Consider the following 13,842-nt stretch of genomic DNA (forward strand, 5'->3'; position numbering starts at 1 on the left):
CTGTTATTTACTCTAAACCACCTTTCACTCACTTGGAGATGGTGGGTCCTCTGTGAGGTAGGGGTGGCAAGTCCTCTGTGAGGTGGCACAGGCAGGTGTCAGGCTTCTGTGTCAGCCACATCAACTGCTTCAGACAAGAAGGTGGGGTATCAAGTTAACCCGTCCCTCAGAGGATGCCTCAGACACTAAGTAGCAGGCATTGCGTGGGCATTTGCTGTTTAGAAAAAAAGGGGGGAAGGGGGTCTAAAAGATCCTTCCACTTTTGATCATGGAACCTGGATGTTCTCCACAGCAGAGGGAAGACATGTGAATGAATGCATTTCTATTTCAGGGGCACAGACAAGGCCTCGACTGCTCCCTGACTTAAGGTGGTATATTCTGTCTTAAATAGTCTCCATATGAAGTTAGCCAATGAGCCTGGAGGCAGAGATGAAAGTTAAGAAGTAATGGTTGGGTCAACCTTTTGTTCTAAGGCAGTGGAATCCCAATAGGCACAAATCTTTTGGGGGGCTGTGTAGAGACTTTTTTTAAACAGCCACCTGTTACACAGCTTTTGCAACCCTCAGAAACCCTAGAAGATTTATAGTTGTATTGCTTCAAATTGGTAGTTTTTGTCTCCTCTGGGTTTGACTTACACGTGGGTCCCAGACTAAAACTTACATTATCTGAAGCAAACCAGCCCATCTTGGATAGGTTACAGCTGTTTCAGCCCTTCCTCTAGCTTAAGGGTAGTAACAAAACATATTATTTCTCATCTGCAACCTGAAGAATTATGTGTTCTTAAAAGGGTTGGCTGGAAAGAGAGAATGGGAAGGAAGGAAGGAAGGACTAAAATGTAGAGGCAAGAAGCACCTCATAAATCTAGGTGTGAATCTTGATTCACATCAGAGACAAGTGTGAAAGTGGAGGGGCTTGCTAGGAGAGACTCTACCCTGAGCTCTGCTGAGGGCCTGCTCCAAAGCGGCAAGTTCTTTTGGAAGATTTAGAAGAAAAAGAAAAAAGAGAGAGAGAGAGAGAGAAAAAGCCTGCTCAAGGTGCAAAGACTTCCTTCCGTCCTTGGGTTTTTCTCCCTTCTAAGGGCTGTTTGAAAAGCTTTTCTGTGCTTCTAACTGTGCATAAACCACATCACCTCCTCTGTCATCGTCTTTGCTCACCACTGGAGACCCCTGTGGTTAGAGAGGGAAAGTCCCTTTGGTGGTGCATGTGAGGGGAGCGGGTGTTGAGGACGGGGAGAGGGGGAGCAGAGAGGGCCGCCTAACTAGACAGACTTTAGTCCTGAGGTCAGCCAAGCGTGTTTTGGGGAGTTCATGATACTTCTCCTCACCTTGGGATGAAGAGAAATATATCTTCAGACAAAGGAAAGAATGTTAACTTCAAGAGCTCTGTGGTTCTGAGAAGCCCAAACAGTGGCCACAATGACTTCTGGGTAGCCTAAGAATAGTCTATGCTTAACTCTTTGGCATAGGTACTGATGTGGGCCCAGAAAGACGATGGTGGGTGTGAGCACAGGTACATCTTTGGTTTTAGCCATTGAGGATAAATTCTGAGGCGCTGGGACTGTCCGTCTGCCTTTTCTTTTCTCTATTTTTTTTTTCTTTTCTTCTTTTGAGATTGAGTCACGTGTATCTTAGGCTGTCTTCAAACTTGTTAGCAATGTAGCCAAGAGTGATCTTGAACTCTTGATGCTACCTTTGAGTGCTGGGATCTAGGTATCTGTGACCACACCCAGTTTATGTAGTGCTGGGAATCAAAGCCGAAACATAGTGCAGTGTGTGTTAGGCAAACCATCTACCAAGTTCACTATATCTGTGAGTCCTCTTCATTGTAATATATATATAAAAAAAAACATGTAAAGTTAAGCATTTATAAGTGTTCAGTACAGTGGTGTTAACTGTTTGCACGTTGTTGTGCAATCGATCTTTTTCAACTTGCAAAACTGAAACTCTATTCCTCTCCCCACCCCCACCCCCACCTCCCCCCCAGCTACTGGGGACTGACATTTCTTGATCCTGCCTTATCACGGGGGAACTTTTTTTCAGTTATGTCTGTATGCTTGAGTTCCATCCCAAGGCCTGGTCTGAGTTCATACACCACCTGCCCTGCTCGAGGAGCCCTGCAGATTTGCTCCTTGTGAATAGTCATTATTCACGGCAGATCACAATCAAAAATCCGTGTGCTCAGCACCCTGGTTGGGCTTAGCAGTTTATGGAGATGTGATTTGCACCAGCACACCAGTCAGGAATGAAAATAACTATCAATTCCTCAAATGTTTATAAGCCTCTTGGGCTATTGCACATGTAATTTAGAGTTGCCATCTTGTCTCCTTCTTCTCAGGGGAATGGAATGTCCTCCCTTCGTCCTGGTGGCTATAGGGATGTGGGGAGGAGAATTCACTAGTCAACCCTTGGTTGAAGTCCTCTTCCCTCTTTGGTAGCAGGTTGCGTGGCGGCACTTCCTCATATAAGTCACTACTAAGCAAATCCTCCTTGCAGGTTGTACCTGGCACCAGGGCAGGGGGCAGGTAGGTACTCTCACCCAATCAGAGCGATCAACTTGTCATTCCCTGAAAATAGAGTCGTCCCTCCAGTCTGGCCTGTTCCTACCACCAGCACGCTTGTCTGCTGGGGATGAAGAGAAGGCCTGACTGCCTTTGAGCAAGGCCACATTCCAGGGGAGTGGTTCCTCCCACATTCACTACACACTGGGCGTGCTGTGCCTCGTGCCTGCAGCCACCCTTGAAGGGTTGTTGTTACACAACAGTCATGAACTCTGGAATGTTTCTGGTCATTTACAGTGTGACATAGTCACGCTGCAGATGACACTGTCAAGCTTCAAGGCCCAGAATGCAACTGGCTTGTTTTTCAACAGAACAGAGTTCCGCCCAGCACAGAACAAAGCTCGGAGGTTTTTACAATATGCATCTCACTCTGAGACTCATAAGGAGAAACGCTAGGGAAATAAACTACAAGGACAGATTATAAGTCACACTCCAAGCTTGTCACAAACCCTGTAAAGTACACTGAGCTAGCTGACCACCCTGCTTACTGATGAGCTTTCTAGAAATTAGCCTCGCAAACCCTGGGGTGCCTTCTTGTCCACTCTTACCTCGGTCTTTCTTACTTTGGTTTGTCTCCTTTAGGAGACAGATGAAGAAAGCGAGAGATTAAGGTTCCAAAGAACATCTGATTCATGACTCATGCCTGTTTTTCCTCCATAGTATTCACTGAAAATGGCACGGTTCCAGTAGAAGAAACAGAAAGTAAAAATGAACCTTAACTACAGCTTCTGTGATCAGCGATAGGGATGAACAGCACGGCGTGCTCCCATTAGAAGTCGCTAGCCTCACAGATGCCCCTTTAGGTACATCTATTATGTCCATTTCACGTGTATGAAAAAAAGAGACCCAGACACAGGTAAATAACTTAGATACTTTAGGGAAACAACAGTGGGGCATATAAAATTTTTTTCTTTATATAACTGAGGATTTAACCCGAGCCTCATACATGCTTGACACGTGCTATATCATGAGCCACAACCTCCAGCTTTCTATTTGTTTTATCTATTTTATCTATCTATCTATCTATCTATCTATCTATCTATTTATTTATTTATGAGACAGGGTCTTGCTAACTGACCTAGTTGGTCTTGAACTTATAATCCATCTGTGTCAGTAGCCCAATGTGTCACCAGACCTGCTCATAATAATAATAATAATAATAATAATAATAATAATAATAATAATAATAATAATAATAATTGGGGGAGGAGGTGGTTGAAACATGGGTTTCTTTATGTAGCTCTGGCTATCCTGGAACTCGCTCTCTAGAGACCAGACTGTCCTCAAATTCACAGTGATCTTCCACAGCCTGCTTCCTCAGTGCTGAACTCAAAGGCATGTGCTACCGACACCTGGCACAAAAACATTTTTTTTAAAGATTTATGTATTTTAATTTTATGTGTATGCATGTTTTGCCTGTGTGTATGTATGTGTCCACGTGTGTGCCTGGTGTCCATGGAGGTCAGAAGAGGGCATGAGACAGACCCTCTGGAACTGGAGTCACAAATGGTTAGAAACTTCCATGTAGTACTGAGAACCTATCATGGGTTCTTTGCAACGTTAGTAGGTCTTCTTAGCCACCGAGCCATCTTCCTAACCACTCTAAAAATATTCTTGAGTAACTTAATGTCACACTTACTGTGACCAAAGTCTTTCCCTATTATGATCAACACTCTCTCCATCTGAGAAGACCTTAGTCAAAGGGGGGCCAAGGGGAAGGAGATCTTTGAAGTGAGATAAAGCTTATAATATAGGCTGAAGCCTACTACATGTTATAATGAATTACCAAGTTAGAAAGTTTAGGACAGATCCACAACATATAATTGACACAGCATCATGTTTTTGAAGCTTGTTTTACCCCAAGAGAAAATTTCTAGGAAATCCTCCTTATTGTACCTCATAGACCTAAATCCTCTTATCACCTACCATAAGACATGGATCCTCAGGTCCTTTCATTTTATTTTGACTCAAGTTATGGGTTTGTCACCCATTAACAAAAGAGCACTCTAGCTCTTTTAGTCTGTTCACTCATTCCCTCATCCAAGGAACACTTATGGCCTGTCTGTTGTCACACTTCAGGTGATGGGGCAGGCTAGATGGAAGACTGGGTATGAACAAGACCAGCATCTTGACCTCAAAGAATCACCTACTTGGGGGTGGGGGCGGGGGATGAGGGCAGAGTTTAATTTGATTCATGTTATTGGTACTTTTTAAATAAAGCAGACACATTAATAATCTGCTAAGGGAGATCAAATTCATTTTAAAAGACTTATGCCTGGCTTTGACTGTATAGCTTTTAATTTTTCAGATTTTTGAAAGTTTCATTGCATATGTTCACCTGGGACTCGGCAAAGGGCTCTATGACTATGAATAATGTACATTCAGACAATATTTAGGGTCAGGTGTCTAGTAGAATATTCCATATTCTACTTAACATTCTAGCCCAATGGGACAAGCTTACAGTAGCATCAACCATTGGCAGGATTGTCTGTCTGTGTCTTCTGCTGATATTCTTTGAGTTCTGGCAGTAGTGACAGGTGTGGCTGGCCAGTGCTGTCACTGTGCGGCTCTTCACAGACACGAGTTCGGGGGTTTTTCCATAAACAAAGCACTGACTTGGTTTTGTATTTTCCAACATCATCACATAGGCCATCTCTCCCTGAAATGGAGACCAGCTCACCGTCTCACAAAGAAGCCTACAGTCCTTGGAACCGGACATTATTTTACTTCAAAAGAATGTACTCTGAAAAAAAGAGAGTGGTCCAAAGCGCCTGGTGTCGGCAGATGGAAGAGCACTCTATCTGGGGATCTTACAGAGCAGGTGACCAACAGACCTTGCTTGCTACTGGTTTGGCCAGCTGGATGACTTGAGCAAGACATGTCGCCGCTTCACCCCTCTGTAAAATGCCTCAAGTCAACCAGGTGACCTCTGCGTCCATTCCTACAAGCCAACAAGTTAAAAGCTTATTGCTCATCTTAATAAAGACGTACTCAAGCTAAGAAGTACCATTGAAGCATCACCCTGTGGTGCTCTGGCCCAGCCACTCAGCTCTCTATGGTGTTTTGGTCAAGATAGCAAAAGGCAAGCAGGGTGGCCTAGCCCTATAGCTCTTGGCTCAGCTTTGAAGGAATTGATGACTCAGCGTGTGGCTCTCCGCCCTGTGGGTCAGGGCCACGAGTACCCAGGTGGGCCTTGGTATGGGATTGTGCCAGCACTTTGAGGTGAGCCAGGGACTTGCAATGTGGACTATTTCAATAGCCACTTAGATTCCAGAGCCCTGCGTTCGAGCTGAGAACTGCCAACTTCCATCCCTGATCAAACTGCAGCCTTGGATAATCAAGCTCCTCTATTGGCCCATGCACTTCAGAGCTGTGTGACATCCACTTCCCTGTGTTTTGTTTGAGTGTCCTTTTCCTGCCCAAGAATCTGAGGGCAAGAAGAATGAACTGGGAGAGTGTTCCTAACCCAACTGGACCGGCTTTCCATGTCAATAAAAAGAGAAGAATAAAACAGGAAAAAAGAAAGAAAAAAAACTATCAAATCCTTTTCCCCTCCCCTTTCCCTTGAGGGCAAAGGAAACTTACTCCCTCAAAACAAAGAGAGCCGGGTGTGTCAACACGGAGTCATGGTAGGTGGGGATCTTGGAAATCCGCGAAAGGGAGTCATAGGGATTCATGCAACACTGATGTGTATGTATGAAAATCTCTTTCTGTTTTTTAGGGGTGCAGGGTTGCGAAACCCAGAGCCCTATTTTTAAGCTATGAGATGTCAACATAATTGTTTTGAGGGCCACCAATCAAACCACACATTTTGCCCTACCCGATTATAATGAGTGCTCATTAGGTATTGTGATAACAACACCCTCCTTGTTTGTTAACAAAGGAGCATTCCGTCCATGGATCACCCACTGCAGCTGAGGTGGCAGGATTAGAGGCTCCCACTCCTTCCCTGGGCTTCCTGATTCACTCCTGAGCGGGCACGTGGTCACGGGGTGCTTTCTCCTCCTGGTTCTGTCTCCTTCCTCCTCTCTTCTTTTTGTTTTCTGGGCTACACTCTACTAACCAGACCTACTAACCAGACCTACTAACCAGACCTACTAACCAGACCTACTAACCAGACCTACTAACCAGACCTACTAACCAGACCTACTAACCAGCCCCACTCTTCAGGTGATCCTGAAAGGGAGCCTTTCTGGTCCCTGGTACACTGTTCTGAGAACTGGAAGCAATACAAAACGGAATTCCAAAAGCTGGGGACATCTGCCTCGCCTCCCAAGGTGACAGATTTTTTTTCCAGAGTGGTCATTTTCTCTTCTTGCTGGGCTAGCCAATGAGAGTATCACTTCTGACGTGCCTGGCAATATTAGGAAAATAGTCTCCTTTTAGGAATAAATGCTAAATATTGACTTTTATTTTACCCACTTATTCGATTTTATTGGTGTTTACTTTAACTGGCTGGTCTCTGTGAAACTGGGCAGGTCTGTTGACCTTCCAGACATGACCTGCTTCTCTCCAAAGGCTCTCTGGCATGGCTGAAGAGTTTTAGTTCATCCAGCCGATAATATAAGAAACAAACTATGTGCAGGCTGCTGCTTCTTGCTTTAGCAGTCATGGTGCAACAGAGCCTGTTCATGTCTCCTGGCATTTACAATTTCATCGAAAAGACCCATGTCCGTGAACTGGCAGCACGAAGCACAGCCTGACAAGACACTGTCTTAGATACAAGGGACATTTGTTTCCATAGCTTGTTACGACTGCATTCTGGAAACCATTCAAATGCCGACTAGGAAATTGACTAGATAAATAACCATCGGCTACATAGTGGACCATCACACTGCCGTTAAGTGACAATTTTAGTACATTCTCCCTCTGTTAGCATGGAATATTTCCAACTACGAGGAAAAGAAAAGCAACTGTACATCAGCGTGTGCACACCCTGATTCCATTTGTGAACGGAAAAGATAGCAGGTTATGTGCAACATGTCACATATATATTAAATGGTTTTTTTGCAGTGCTGGAGGCTCAAACCCAGGACCTTGAACAAGCTGAGCAAAGGCTCTACATCTGAACTTTACCCCGAACCCCTGTGTGGATGGTCTTTGAGCAGATATGTAAAAATCAGAAGAATTTTAGGGCCTCTGGACAAGAGAGAAGCAGAGGGTGAACAATGGGAGATGTTCACACACACCCCTAAAATACTATCTAAAATGTGCTTCAGTCTCTGGCTGGCTCTCAACACTGGGGACCTGGTGAAAGACAAACTGGATGTTTTTTCACAGAGGCCTAAGGAATGGAGGATTCTCTTCTTGAGATCTTGAAATGGGATGGGGGCAGGGGCAGGGGGCAGATGTGTGTGTGTGTGTGTGTGTGTGTGTGTGTGTGTGTGTGTGTACGCGCGGAGTGGTGGTGGTGTGCCTTCTTTCTGCCCTGTCTTCTTTGAGTCAGTTCCAATCTGATGTTTTTGGAGTGAATAGCATGATGGGGGTGGGGAGCTGTAATGTTCTACTGCATGGCTCAGAAGGTAGATTACCAGTTCAACTCGATTGTACAGAGGAGGGTCTGGGAGCGCTGGAAACGGAGTAACAGTCTTCCTCCCTCCCCTATGAACTATTTTGCCCGTGGCCCTTTAGGTGGCTTCTCTTGCCAGGAGCCTGGTGGCCAGCAGTCACCGAGTAGCCCTGGTTCCTGTCCAAAATGAGAATTGTTCCCTGGTTTCTGTGTTCCTGCTGGCTTACTCTACGATGGTCTAGCAGTTTATCAGACTTGGGCTTCCTTGTTGCTGATTGGTTGGTTGATTGGTTGGTTTTGTTAATTTGTTTAATTAGTTTCAGTTTTTAGTTTGTTTGTTTTGTTTTGTTTGGATTTTCTGTAACAGCCCTGGCTGTGCTGGAACTTAACTTGTAGACCAGGATGACCTTGAACTCACATGAGATCTGTCTGCCTCTGCCTCCCAAGTACTGGGATTCAAGGCGTGATTACCACACCCGGATTGGTTTTGCTTCTTTTTGAGATAGGGTGCAGTACTGGCTGGCTCACAGCTCAGTTATGTAGTAAGTTGAGGTTGCTCTGAAACTTACAGTGATCTCCTGCTTCCTCACCTGTCCAGCAAACCTACGGTAGCACTTCTGGCCTTTCAGGATCTCAGAGGTTGAAGAGGACCCCGGGGATTTCCCCCGCCTCCTCCCTCCCGTTGTCAGGCCCTGGCAACGGTGACTTGACACACACACACATCAGGTTCAGGAGTGAAGCTGGACTCCACCCTGAGCATCGGACGCGGAGCCTGCCACACTGTTTACAGTACGCTCCTCTTCACAGCTCCCTGGGACTGTTGGCGAGAACCCTCACAATCTGTTAAACCTCCAGGACTGACTGAAGCCCGTGAGGACAGTCCAACACGTCAGCCTTAGGACCCTCAGAAGGACAGGTGGCTGAAACAGGTTTTCAGGAGCCTCTCCTTCTGCCTGAGAGGATGTAAGTAACGTCACAAACCTGCCTGCCTAGAGATAGACTGATCCCTTGGAGCTACCCAAGCCTCCCATGGTGGGTCAAGTTCAATCCAGAAGCTTCAGCCTCCACCATATCCCAGAACATACCTTGTATTAATCTTTATCCACAGTAGGTCTTATATCTATCATGTATAGGACATATGTCTTCCTACAGTCTCACATATGAAAACTATGTACAAGGAAGTCAATAAGGACAACTGAAAACTATCTCTTTTTAATATAGGGGAAAGAAAGAACCTCAGTAATTGCCATAATTTTCAGAGTTTTGCTTTGTTTTTTTTTTGTTTTCAAATGAAGGGTTTTTTGTTTCTTTTGTTTCCTGTATTGTTTTCAGTTGGTGATGTTGTTTTTTGTTTTGAGAGATAGAATTTTCATATCCAAGCTAGCCTCAGACTTGCTATTTAGGTAGACCTAGCCTTGAACTCTTGATGGTCTTGTTCCTTCTTCCCAGGTCCTAAGAGTCTAGGTATGCACCACCAGGCCCAGCTAACACACACACACACACACACACACACACACACACACCTTGTGAGGCCCAATGCCCTCATCTTTTTACTCTTCTTGTGAACCTGGTCTATGTAATGAAGACCGCAGACATATTGCCCACGGAGTTGGACAGGCAAAAGTCTCTTCCCGCCTGGACTCTGACCTTCAGCTTCTTGTGGGACATGTCATTTATGCTGCTCTGGTGAAGTTTACTTTCTATTTACCCAAATGCATTTTCCTTTTCATAATGACTTCAGAAAATGGACTCTGGACCACTTGGCAGACTGAGCCTTATCTCAGCGCCGCTGTGAATCACTGCCCTCCCCCAACCTTCCCCGCCCATGTCCACAGACACCTGACTTGACTTAGCCCTCATATAATTCCTCCTGCTGTTTGCAGTGGAATTTCCATGCATGAGTCAAAATGGGTCATCCAACTGCTTAACGAACTAGGCTGTTTGCTTGGAGCTGGGTGTTTACGATGAAAACCACCAACCATGCTCTTTTCTCCTGTTTTGACAGCCCGGAAGAGAGCTCAGCAGAAGGAGCAGGGACTCTCCATCCTCGTAGAAGCAAAAGGCTTTCTTTCTGTCTGCCTTTTACTGACCACCGTGAAAGGCCTAGCCTGTGTCCAGTGCCCCGGGTCTTGGTGAATAAGGTGTGGGCACCGTCGAAAGCTAATCCCCGTTCGTTGTCTCTAGCCACGACTCAAGGGTTCGGCGGCTTGTCTTTGGAAATGAGTCAACCAACAGTTGGGGAGAAAAACTGTACCTCCAAAATCACTAATGACACACCTTCAAAGGCTTGTCCTTTCGTTTACCAAACCTGGAGTTTAACAACTCGAGACCACACTTCCTTGCCTCTGGTAAGCCTGGTGTTTCACTGAGATCATAAAACTGAAGTAAAGGTCAGCAGGTTTGCTGCTCCCTGAGGAGTCTCTGGCCCCTGCTGCGGCCTACCCTCATTTCCTTCTGCTTCCCTGAAGGACTTTTTGAACACATTAAGGAAGTGCTTCATGGGCGGAGGAAGCAGCTTGGTTGGTAAAAGTGTTGCTGGTCTTCCAAGCAGAAGGTCTTGAGTTCAGGTCCCCAGCTCCACTGTCGTGTTCCTGAATGTGTAACTCATTGCTGGAGGAGGCAGAGACAGAAGGATCCTTGAGGCTTGCTGGTTAGCCAGGCTAGCTGAACTTAGTGGGGATCGGGGGGATACTGAAAGGAAATCTTGTCTCAATGTAGTGTCAGCTGGGGCACATCCTTGGACAGCTCCAGGACCTGACCTAACTGTAGCGGCAGCGGAAGGCAGAAAGAGCCGACACTCAAGACAACACAGACACACCGAAAAGCTGGAATTGGGTGGCCTGGGCTCTCTGATGGGGAAACAACACCCCAGAAGCTTGGTGTGTTTATTACGTACAGTCGAATAGGAAGGTTGGGCCATTGAATACAGCTGAATGAGGAGGTGAGTTTAGCTACTCTCTGTAGGAGCAGGCTGCAGATTGCAAACATCTGGGAAGGGAAACCTATGGTGGATGCAACCAACACACACTATTAGCATCCACACTCAGGACAGAGGAAGGATTTGCCATCCCTCTGAGACTCACCAGAGAAGGCCCTGCTACTCCCATGGGGTGGAGGCAATGGGGTTCCTGACATGGCTGTGCCCAAGGCAGCACCTCAGATTCTCTCAGGGTTTGGCTGGCTCCCTACAGAAAGCAATTTTGTGAGAGAATAAGAGTTGACTTCTCCCCTCCCCATGCATGTGTGCATTCACACACACACACACACACACACACACACACACACACACACACACACAGAGCTCCAGAGGACAGGGAGCATTCCCTGCTCCACGTCAACCTGGAAGGACTCCGTGGTTGGCTCAGTTCCCAGACCGTCCTCGCCATCCAGTTTGGCTTTTTGTATTTATATTTGACAGATGTTAGCAGATGACGGAAGCCTATCAGTATTCACCTTGGGTCTTGCTTGAGGCAATGGTTGTTTTACAAAAGACTCCATAGCCTCTTTCTTTCTTCTCCATTCTCCTGTCTTATCATTTAGCAAAGTTCTTAGCAGTAAATTATGATTGTTTAATTAAAAAAGGTATTTTAACATGAACTTTTTAGATATTGTCATAGGTAAACGTTCTTATCTAGGTTTTGGAGAAAGCAGGTAAGAGCCCTTGCTGCTCTTGCAGAGACCCAAGGTCAGTTCCCAGGGCCCACACAGTGGCTCACATCCCCCTGTAACTAGAGCTCCACCACATCTAATAACCTCTTCTGACTTGGACGCGCACACAGTGCTCATGCATATGTGAAGGCATACACAAATAAAAACTATTTTATTATAATTTATTATATAGCAAAACAATCCTTATTAAGGTTTTTTTCTTTTCTGTAAAGTAAAAGGAGAAAGGAAATATACTCTTTCTTTTTTTACAGATGGATTTATTTATGGATATGAGTGCCCTATTTGCATGTATGCCTGCATGACATAAGAGAGCATCAGATCCCATTATAGATGGTTGTGAGCCACAATGTGGGTGCCAGGAATTGAACTCAGGACCTCTGGAAGAACATCCAGTGCTCTTAACTGCTGAGCCATCTCTTCAGCCTGGAAATATAGTCTTATCTTGGGACCTCACTCTTCTATCTTCACATAGGAGTTCATGCTTCTCAGGGCCATTGGGATCATTGACTCATACAACCCCCAACACCCATATCCTTGCCTCCATTTCCAAGAAGGTATTTGGCTCCTCAGTTCGCACTATCAGGAAGTCCTGTCCTCTTTAACTGCCTCTGTCCAATTAATACACACACACACACACACACACACACACACACACACACACACACCATCATCCACTGAGAGCTTTGAATCTGCAGATAGAAACTTCTTCCCACACTTTGCCATCTTCAAGTTTGGCCATTGTTTTTTGTGGTGAAGTCTGAGGTGGATGACACTACAGTATTGGTAAGTGACAAACCAATAATGGGGATGAGACGCGATGCAAAGGTCATCTTCAAAGAATCCTGTCACATCGATGAGAAACTTCCAGCTCACGAATGCAGGAAGGGTTCATGAGACCCAATGCTAAAAGCCCAGCCCAGAACATGTGGGTTGAGTCTTGTTTAGAGTCTCTTAAACCCTGTATGTTCCTTATAAGAAATTCTAGAGGATCTGCTCTGTTCACAGTCCAAGCCAGACTGGAAACAGATCAAACAACAGAGCCAGAGGAAAGACACAGGCAGCCACTGACTGTCCTGAGGCCAGGGAGCAGAGAGGAGGCCGTTTAGTGTGGGAGACAATGACCCTAGCCACAGCCTCCCGACACTGAGAGACATCGCCATCTTAAAGTCACCCAAAGGAAGACAGACCATGATCAACTCCAAAGCTGCGAAGAGGCTCAGAGCTTCCTTATGGAATTCCTACATTCAATGATTAGTTTTATGGCTGAAAGATGCTGGTGGCGGCAGGAGGGGAATGACTCAGTCCCCGAGATCTCTGGACAGCCAGGTTTTATATTTGCATGTGAGTTATCCCAGAGATAAGACAGACGCTCTTCTCTTAAACCAGGCTCAGTGACCGTACTTTGACGTCACCAAGTGACAGGCTCTCAGGTTATGAAGTTTGGCAAACGACATCTTCAGGAGTTGCAAAGTCGAGAAGGGTTCAACCTGGTTCCAACCAGAGCTGAAATGAGCAGGGCCAACGCTCATGTTGCAAACAATGAAAAATTCGTATTCTCTTTGGAGGGCCCAGACTGGGTACAAAGGTTCCTCCCTTTCTGCATAAAAGTACTTTATTTCCTGAGTTATAAAAAATATTTTTATAAAGGGAAGGGAACCAGATCAAGGCACGATGATTTAGGTTTATTCCTTGTCTTTGAAATGAACCAGATGACCAGACCATACCAGGCAGTGGCAAATGTCCTTAATTCTAGTGCTTGGAAATCAGAAGTAGGAGGATCTCTGTGAGTTCAAGGCCAGCCTGGCCTGCATAGTGAGTTCCAGGCCAACCAGGGATACATAGAGAGAGATCCTATCTCAGAAACAAACAAAACTGAAAAGCCCTGTTGGTTTTGAGTAGACTGAGTTTTAGATTCTGTCTTATAGAATATGCATTAGTGTGCCCACAGGCCGGAATTTACCTGGGGATGCTGAAGAGCAAGCAGGTGAGCAGGTACTACTGCAGCATTAGGTGTGGCTAGAAGACGGGAAACTCTCTACTCCACAGGAAGCGAGTGTCAGCAACAGTAACTAATATCCTCCCTCCCTCCCTCCCTCCCTCCCTCCCT

The 13,842-nt window shown here is 45.7% G+C and overlaps 1 long non-coding RNA gene across 2 annotated transcripts; it reads left to right on the forward strand.

The window, feature by feature from the left end:
* Window positions 1–101: 101 nt before the first annotated feature.
* Window positions 102–10,464, forward strand: LOC116074580. Of its 2 annotated transcripts, none has more exons than XR_004112218.1 (5): window positions 102–141; window positions 3,218–3,413; window positions 5,206–6,834; window positions 8,874–9,029; window positions 10,072–10,464. It is a non-coding gene; the product is annotated as an uncharacterized LOC116074580 (long non-coding RNA). The 2 variants fall into 2 exon arrangements; XR_004112217.1 differs by lacking the exon at window positions 102–141 and adding an exon at window positions 150–368.
* Window positions 10,465–13,842: the final 3,378 nt, after the last annotated feature.

The sequence above is a fragment of the Mastomys coucha genome, unplaced genomic scaffold, assembly GCF_008632895.1.
Source record: "Mastomys coucha isolate ucsf_1 unplaced genomic scaffold, UCSF_Mcou_1 pScaffold3, whole genome shotgun sequence".
In the NCBI taxonomy this organism is placed as follows: domain Eukaryota; kingdom Metazoa; phylum Chordata; class Mammalia; order Rodentia; family Muridae; genus Mastomys; species Mastomys coucha.